Source organism: Suricata suricatta, chromosome X (genome assembly GCF_006229205.1).
Source record: "Suricata suricatta isolate VVHF042 chromosome X, meerkat_22Aug2017_6uvM2_HiC, whole genome shotgun sequence".
NCBI lineage: Eukaryota > Metazoa > Chordata > Mammalia > Carnivora > Herpestidae > Suricata > Suricata suricatta.
This window is the reverse complement of record NC_043717.1, coordinates 100,160,513-100,169,822: the sequence shown is the minus strand read 5'-3', so window position 1 is coordinate 100,169,822 and position 9,310 is coordinate 100,160,513. Positions and strand designations below refer to the sequence as shown.

At 45.0% G+C, this 9,310-nt stretch overlaps 1 pseudogene; it reads left to right on the top strand.

The window, feature by feature from the left end:
- Positions 1-8,952: 8,952 nt before the first annotated feature.
- LOC115284488 lies at positions 8,953-9,053 on the top strand (annotated as a pseudogene).
- Positions 9,054-9,310: the final 257 nt, after the last annotated feature.

Below are 9,310 nucleotides of genomic sequence, written 5' to 3'. Positions count from 1 at the left end.
GCTATTGCTGGGTCAGAAGGGAGTTCTATGGATAGTTTTTTGAGGAACCTCCACACTGTTTTCCAGAGCGGCTGCACCAGTTTACATTGCCACCAACAGTGTAAGAGGGTGCCCATCTCTCCACACCCTCTCCAACAACTGTAGACAAGACCATAGCAATCAGCTGTGTAACGGATATCTTGAAGGTCACCAAAGAAGACAGATACCAGCTTTCTGACACTGTCACACCTCTTATCAGGAAGAACTCACCTAGAAGCACTGGCCTTCAGACAGCCCAAGATGAAGATGGGAATGAGAAGAAAAAGGAGCCCCAGTTGGGATCTCTGCTGGGAGCCTTTGAGAGCGCAGGAAAAGCCTGGCCCCAAAATGTGGAGACGCAATGTCATAACCATCAGGAGCTACGCAAGTTGATGTGTGAATGGCTAAAGCTGAGCACGTGGAAAGGGCAGTTAAGAGTCCTACAGTCAATGAATGCCTTCTTGTCAGAGATTGATGCTTTTGGAAAATGAACATGCAGATCCCGAGGCTTTGGCCGAAATTCTCCTTGAAACTTGTGAATCAATCACATATTCTTTAGAAAATAAGACCTACTCATCTGTGAGAACAGAAGCTTTCTGTGACAGAATTACTGCTTTAAAAACTTGAAGAAGCTCAACAGTGGGAAGGTTTGACATCTGAATGCACAGTGCTCCTAAGTGACTCTTTAGCTACTATGGAGACAGACAGCAGACCTGAGCTGCAAGAGAAAGTACCATTACTGAAGAAAACACCTAAAAATCTGGAATAAATTAGATGGGGAAGAAAGAAACAAGGGCCATGTTCATTCGGGGTTGAAATGGTGGTATTCTTTGAAAACCCAAGTGGGGAAAAGTAAAGATTAATCTGGAGCATACATCATTCCTTGGCTGAAATTTTTGAAATGCCTTAAAAAATCTAATACAAGCATATGTGGAGTTCCAAAAGGAGAAAGAGAGAAAACATGGCATAATGAATATTTGAGGAATAATAGCTAAAATTCCCCCAAAGACAGTAAAGACATGAATTTACAGATCTTAGATGCTAAGTGAAACCCAAACAGGATAAATATGAACAACATTGTATTCATTAGCCACATTATAGTAATATTGGTATTATTTTGAAACATACATGCACACCTGCACATTTTTACTCACACATATAATAATACTATAGAAAAATAGGAAAGAGATGAATAAAAAAATCAAAGTAATTCATTGAAAATGCCATAATTCTTAGTTTGAATTGAAAACATCAGTATAAACTCGTGATTCACTTTTCTCTTTCGAAAAGCCACTTAGTTACTAGTTCTGTTCACTGGAAAGTCCTGGAAATAATGATAACCCAGTAGCAATGAGCACCCCAAAACACAGAGAGGTGGTGTCTAAATAGAATTTTCTCCCAAAAGGAGCCAAGTCTCCTCGGATAAATAACTGACCCTAGGTTAGACCAATAAATCTTCAGGATGGGTCTGTAGCATCTTATTTTGCCAGCAGCAAGGAAGCTATCAAACACAAATAAGATCTGTCACAATAAACCAAAATCAACTTTAAGGCACGCCCATTGGCCAAAAATGAGAACATCTGAGCATCAGAAAAACCAATGACTTTGGGGCACCTGCCCGGCTCAGTCAGTGGAGCATGTGACTCTTGATCTTGGGGTGGTGATTTCCAGCCCCATGTTGGGTATGGAGATTACCTGAAAAAGAAAAAGAAAAAGAAAAAGAAAAAGAAAAAGAAAAAAAAATGATGGATTAAAAAATAGTGATTAACAAATACATGAATTCAAAATACTTTTTCCAACTTCCAGTTATAAAATAAACAAGTCACAGAGATGAAGAGTACATCACAGGGAATATAATCAATAGTATTGTAATAATGTTGTGTGGTGATTACATTTATCATGATGAGCACTGGGTAATGTATAGAATAATTGAATCACTATGTTCTATACCCGAGACTATTTGTATATTACTTGTATTTCAATAAAAGATCCCGTTCTTACCATTGTAGCTGGCTTGGGAACCTATCCATCATTTTGAAAATTACTAAATAAAAGGAAAAAAACAAGCATCTCTCATGCCTCCCCTATATGAACTCCATTTCAGGGTAACCAAATAGTTGATAAGGATAAATCTTTTTCAGGGAAAACCTCCTGCCAATAAATGCAGAAAGGATGATCCACATAGAAAATCACCATTTCACAGAGTATGAAACAAGGGATCTAGGAAATGATCATCACCAATTATCAAACCATTAGATGAAGTCTTGACAGGAAATTTATAACTGATGGATCAAGTTGCCAACACTCAAACCCACTGAGAAATGTTATCCTCACTACAAAGTTGGACAACCAAGCAATATGTGCCTCCCGATAATTACAGCAAATAGGAAATGCACAGTGCCAACTATGAAATTATTTTTCCAAACATAATAGTAATAAAGTAATAACCTACTCAAGCCTCTATATCGACCTAATTAGAGAAAATATGGAATACAGAAGAACCAGTAAGAAAACACACCAACCAACAGATGTAACCAGCCAAATCCAGTATGTGGGTAATTCTAAAAAACAAATGAACTGGTTTCTTCAACAAATAAATGGCAAAAAAAAAAGAAGTGGGGGTGCTGTTATTATAAAAGAAGCAAAGAGAGACTTAGAAGACATACCAACCAAATGCAATGTGTTGACCGCACCTGATTCTAATAAACCAAATCTAAAAGGAAAACAACACACTTCTCATACAATCAGAGAAATTTGCCTATGATATTATTAAGGAAGTATTATTTATTCTATTATATATCAAATGATATTGTGGTGATGTTTTCGTAAGCGTCTGTGCTGCTAGCCAAGTGGCCATATATGCTAGGCAAGGCCAACCTTTAAAGGAATGAGTTATCCCACTCCTAGGCAAAGATGATCTGTGGCTGCTTAGATCATCACATAACAGTTTGTTGGGTGGATGGATCAGGCTGTCACCACCGAACCAACTAAGTAATCTTAGCATCTCCCAAACGAGACAACTAAAGACCATGTGCCTCACGGAACCAGACTTAAAACAAGGCTTGGCACATGATGGCCACTCAATAAAACTTTATTAGAAGCAGTCTGCCTTCGTGGCCCTGGACCCACTCTCCTACTCGGCCTGCTCCCTGCTGCTTCGGTGCTTTCCTCCGGACCGTCTAGCTGATCTCCGGGCAGGCTTCGGACTGCCAATGGTCTACTTCATAACACTGCTGCTATGGCCTCCGCCATTCCTCCCACTCCCACGGCACCAACTGTAACAGACTCTGCTCCTCCTCCTGCGACTCACGGTTCTGTCTCTTCTTCCTGCATGTGGGGGCTGACATCTTCCTTCCTGGCACGATGGCTCTCTCCAGTGACCCCTGGGGGGTGTGGCCCAGAAGTGGCCATAGCTCCTCTAATGCCTGTTAAGGTGGACAGCTCGATACGCCAAGGACGAACTGATACCACACAGCCGGGCCAGGAGTGTCTACCTCCCTGTGCCCCCTACCTTAGACTATACCATCTCTACTCATCAACTGTCTACCAGGGCACCAAATGGCTCTGGTGCCCTTCAGTTCTCTCCCATCCCAGGCTGACTTCTTCAGAGATCTCCCGCACCGCCCCCCCCACCCCTGCTTGGTGTGCGGTGAGAGCAATGGGGGGAGTTTTTACTCATAGTGTCCTTGGAACGCCAGTATCAATGCCAAAAGCCTTTCTTGCTTCTCCCAGAGGGCTTAAGAGCCTTTGGAAAAAAACGAACCCTAGGGATCTGCCCCCACATCACAGAATTCCAGAGTTCTGCATGCAAATAGGTCCGTCCAGGGCGCACCACTCAGAGAGAACTGAAAAGCCATCTCTTGCTGGAACAAAAATGAAACACAAGAGGAGGAGGCAGCAAGCACAGGCAGTGTTAAGAATGAAAGGAAAGAGCTGAGCAAGCAAATTAAGGCCTTTTCTCTGAAAAGCAAGCCAGGCGGAGGTACCATGAGGGCTTCTAATGCTAAAGCAGCGATTAATACCCAAAATGGGACTAGGAGGAGAGCTGAATGCAGCAGCCCAAGATTTCAGCCTCCAGAGAAAAGAAACATTCAGGGTGAGCGAAGGACATTTTTCACTTAATCTTGGTAAGGAACACCAGTTAGATCAGGCAAAACTTGTCATAGCCACAGTTCAATCATTGATAAATTAGATAAATATATATGGATATTGCTATAGTCTATCTTTCCACTAAGTAGGCACACACATTATCCAATTGATTCCTTTGAGAATTTATTGTTGCTTCTCTGGAAAGATCGGTGACTGACTCGTCACTAATGCTAGGTTCCTTCTCCTTAGAAAAAAATGCACAGCTCCTTCCACTGCGTGGTAGGTACCCACGCTGTAGATACAGTGCCTGGAAAACGAACCAAACCTTGAAAACAAGGTAAATGGTACCAGGACCAAAGGATGGGTCTGTGAAGATCTCCATGATCCGCACCCATTTCGTCCTCTCCAAATGATCCAACAGAGTTACACCATCTCCCCCAAAGGTAAATGATTGTGCCTGCTCCCCTCCCCCACCTGCAACTGAGAAAGTGGCCATTTGTAACCTATTAACGTACAGAGCATAGTGGGGGTTAGTTTTTAATCGTCGCAAACACCTGATAGCACTCACGGTGTGCCGAACCCCGCCACAAACTCATTACAAAGAGATAATAATTCAACTAGAAGTCTTTGTAAGTCTGTGCAGGAAGCAGACAGCTACTGCTCCCTACGTCCTCCCGCGGTGGTCCCCTCACACCAAGCTTGTTTGTACGTCATCTAGGGACGCGGGGGGTCCGCACACTGCCACTGAAGACCCCACTTATTTGTAATAAACACTTGGCAGACAGAAAAATTCTCAAAGGCTGTTTATTAAGCTCCCAATATCCTTGGGGTGCTGTGTTGGGCACTGTAATTACAGGAAACGTTTTCGACTCTGTTTCTTTTCTGACCGCCCGGCTGGGAGACCCAGGGAGTGGGCCATGTTAACCGCTCTTCATTTTTCTGGGCCATTGTAACCCTAATGAGATCCATTCTGATTGCAATTACAACAGCGCACAGCACGCAAAGCCATACGGAGTGTGGTCGTCTCGAAGCAGGAGCTGAAAAGGGGCTTTTGTCTCCCCGACTCGGCACATGCATTTTCTAAAATCAGGTCCCACCTGGTCCTGCCACAGCCCTAGAAAGAATGGCAATTGTCTCAGGGCTGATGCTTCCATCCGTGCCCACACTACAAAGAGGAAACTAATTGCTGAGTGCCTACTGTGTACCAGGTGCTGTTCTGGGGCTTTTCTCACGTCACCCCATCGACCTCTAAGTGAGCTGGCAACCAGGAGCAACATTCTACCGAAACTAAGGCCCAGAGACGTCATCTTGCCCCCCTAAGTTGCACAGCCTGGGACATAACAGCGCCAGGAGAGCCACGACACCACCAAAGAACCTCACTCTAATGCTTTAATGTTTTCGAGTCCAAAGGAATGTTGCCATTCTAGGTCTTCTCTTTTCTCGTTGCCTGACTCGAATAAACAGATTGTCATGAAAGATTCCTTTTTCCAGAGGGTCTCTGAGCTCTTTTTGCACCATGTTACCTACCAAATGACTGGGGGCAGCTGCTGACTAGATTGAAGCCCCCGCAACCACCTACCCCTGGCATGTTCCATTCAGAAAGCGTGGGGGTGAGGGGCAGGGAACGAACTGTCTGGGCTGGAAATCTGATCCCAGAATCACACGTATCATTGTGAGTCTCACACTGCTCACCAGGACTATTGCCCCAATGGAGGCTGGATAGACTGAGGTACGAAGAGCTCCTGGATTGCACATAAGGATGATTTATTTATCAGAACCAGTGACTCTTCCTCTCCATCACCCACATCTTCCCCCTACCTTGGCGAACCCAGCCAATAGCACAGATAAAGAAAACTTAGAGTCCGCAGTTCAGGGTCACATTGGTCTATTAAAGCCTAACAAAGAGTAAAGCTTTATGCTGAAGAAAACAGTTTTACCTTGAATTTGTGAATTGAGAGGCTTTTGAAGGAGGCAAAGAAAAACCTTTAATATTAGGCAAACCTATTATTCCAGAGGCTGCAATAGAACAGTACTTTATTCTAGGTGGCCACGTGGCCTAGCATACTAACCGTCACGCGAATGTGTACTATGCAAAGAAATGGACTGGGGTTCTAATTAGAGAATTTAATTACTGCGCATCAACACCAATAAATGACAGAATTGTGTCTGGGTGTGTAAATATGGATAATGATCGATGGGAAGATGAATTCTTTTCTAAAATAAAATAATTTTCTCTTGTCATGACCTCTGTGAATTCCTATCAAGGGAGTTCAGGTCTTTTTTTTTTTTAATTTTCTTTAATGTTTATTTATTTTTGTGAGTGAGAGAGAGAGAGAGACAGACGGACAAAGTGTAAGCAAGGAAGGGTCAGGAGAAAGGGAGACACAGAGTCCAAAGCAGGCTCCAGTCTCTGAGCTGTCAGCACAGAGCCTGACACAGGTCTCGAACTCACAAACCATGAGATCATGACCTGAAGCGAACTCAGATGCTTAACCGACTGAGCCACCCAAGCACCCCTGGGTCTTTCTTATACTTCCCGGAAGCATGTACCAACTTGCCCAGCTTTCTGCCCAAGCAGCCCCCTGTCCAAACCACTGTCTCCACGTGCAGGTTCCCCCCTTCTTGAAGATCGGGACCAGTGTCACTGCCCCCAGTCGTGCTGGTCCTCAAGTACCCTATTTAATCTTTGGGGGACTTGGCATCAGGTCACCTTTTGCTGCCAGGCCCACTGACCTTGTGCCCCTAGGCAAGAAACGGGCCCTCCATCTCACTGACAACACTAGACCCCGAATTTCGGCCACCGATCCCATAGCTGCGTCTCTGTTCTGAAAAGCTGGCCCATAGTCTCAATCTTGACCTGCTCAGTACTGCAGTCTGGAAATCTGGAGACCAAGGCAGGGCCTCCACTGGTCTCTTTTTTTGCAGGGAGAGATGCCTGCCCTCAAACCCCAGCCCAGAGCCTGGGCCCCGTCTGTCTGCTGGCAGCCTGCCTTCTGGAAGCCGTCACCATGCTTCCCTGCTGCTGTGCTTTGCCTGGCTCATGGCAATCCCCTCGCCCCTGTTCCACAGCCTCCTTCACACACACCGGGTGGGCACGTTTGGGTTCAATGTCAGCAAGCTCTTCCAAGCCCGGCTTGGAGGCTCACTTCTCCTAACTTTCAATGTACAGTAGAGCTGCTCCGCGGGGCACTGCCATGCCCCCTCACATGGCTACGGGCACAGAGGAAAAAGTGCAGCCACATAGACTGAAATATTCGGGGGGAATAAACTGCACTTTCTCTAGCATCTAGCAGAATCACTGCAACAAAAGGGTTTCTGGGGCCAAAGAATGTTTTGGAGAGGGTACGGTATTCCACAGGCCAACTACTAGAATAGTCCTTCCTGTCTATGTTCATGGGACGGGAAACCAAAGAAACAGACCAGGACTGTAGGTCAAGGAAGCGATTTGCCCAACTAGCATTGCAACTCCTACTGAGAAAAGAATACAAAACCACTCAAACATGCTTGGCTCCCCCCCCTTACACATCTCTTTCTCTGTAAAACCACATAAAAAGATCATGACAATACCACGAAATCCAAAGAATAAAAAATTAAAAAAAAACTATTGTACCACGGTGAGTACTCATTAATGGATAGAAGTGTTGAGTCACTACATTGTACACCTGCAACTAATATAACAGTGCCATTAACGATACTAGAATTAAAATAAAAACTTAATTTAAAAAACCTGTTGCCCTAATACCCAATGCCAAGAACAATCTATTTTTCTAGCCTTTTGTGGTCCTCAACAGCTGAAACCTGTTTTGGAGGGAAATGATTTAGAGCATCTTTAATGCCTGATGAACAACTCCTCGTCTTCGTCCGATATCTATTGGGTATTGTGAGAGCCCTGACCTTCACCGGGGATGAGCAAGCTGATTCAACCGGAGTGACTTTAACAGCCGTCCCTGCCTTGCCCCCCTACCCCACCTTTGAGTTCCCCAGGGACAAAGAACAAGGGATTAGACACAGCTTCAAAACACTATGTTTTGCTCTGTACTTACAGATCTTACAACTTTCCAAAAGCTCTCGGGGGAAGGTGGGGGTTGCCTGGGTGGCTCAGTCTCTTCTCAGCGTCGACTCAGTTTCAGCGCAGGTCATGATCTTGCGGGTCCAGAGTTTGAGTCCCACGTCAGGCTCAGCACTGAAGGTACGAGCCTGCCTCGGATTCTCTCTCTCCCTCACTCTCTGCCCCTCCCCCAACTCATGTGCGCTAGCGCACGTGCACTCTCTCAAACAAAACATTAAAAAATTAAAAATAATGAAAGGCTCTTAGGTTAATTCAAGAAAGGTAGGATACCCCCCACCTTGGTGACCGAACATTGTTGAATACTGATGAAGCAAAAACACCCCAAAACACCCATGGATAGATAACAAGGCTCAAATCTCACTTCTGTCTCCATATTTATAAAATAAAGTCTTTGAACCTGTATCTTCTGAGGTAGAGATTCTTCATTTACAAGGTGGAGGGATTTCCAATTCTTTCCAGGGAGATGCCCAGTTCTAGAATTTATTTGAACTCAAAGGTCCAACAAGAATTGTGTTTAAAGTCGTATTGACAGTTGAGAGACCAGCTCAGAAATGACAACCGAAATGAAGATCTGAATCCTGGGGTGCCAAGCTCCAGGCTCCAACTTTCTGGAGCCTTTCATGAACCGGAGTTATGGAGCAAAGTCTTCATTAGCCCTGCACGGGAAACCCAGTGGCCCAGTTTCTGGATGATGTCTGAAAACACAGTGAACCTGGAGAACAGATTGATTTCCACCCCTGAAAGACCACTGATGCCTCTTCCAGAAACACCTGAGCATGCTCGCTGCTGCAGCACATTTGCTAAAATTAGAGCGATGGAGATTAGCATGGCCCCTGCGAAGGATGACACGCGAATTCGCGAAGCATTCCATATTTTGTGCCGTTCCCCCGCACGCTGCCCCCCTTTGTGGATTAGCAAAGAAAATGGTAGGGCTTGGAGAGGTCACTCAGGGTGACTGCTCTGAGTTTGTGCCTTGCTGCTAGCAACCAGAGGCCCCTAAGAGGTCCTCCTTGCCTCCTACTAGGTCCTCTGTCATTGGATGTGAGACCCTACTTCAATGGCCCCCTGGCATCTCCATGGCCACCCAGTCATATTTCCATTATTATGGTTACCTAGGTAATCCTGGTATCTGCA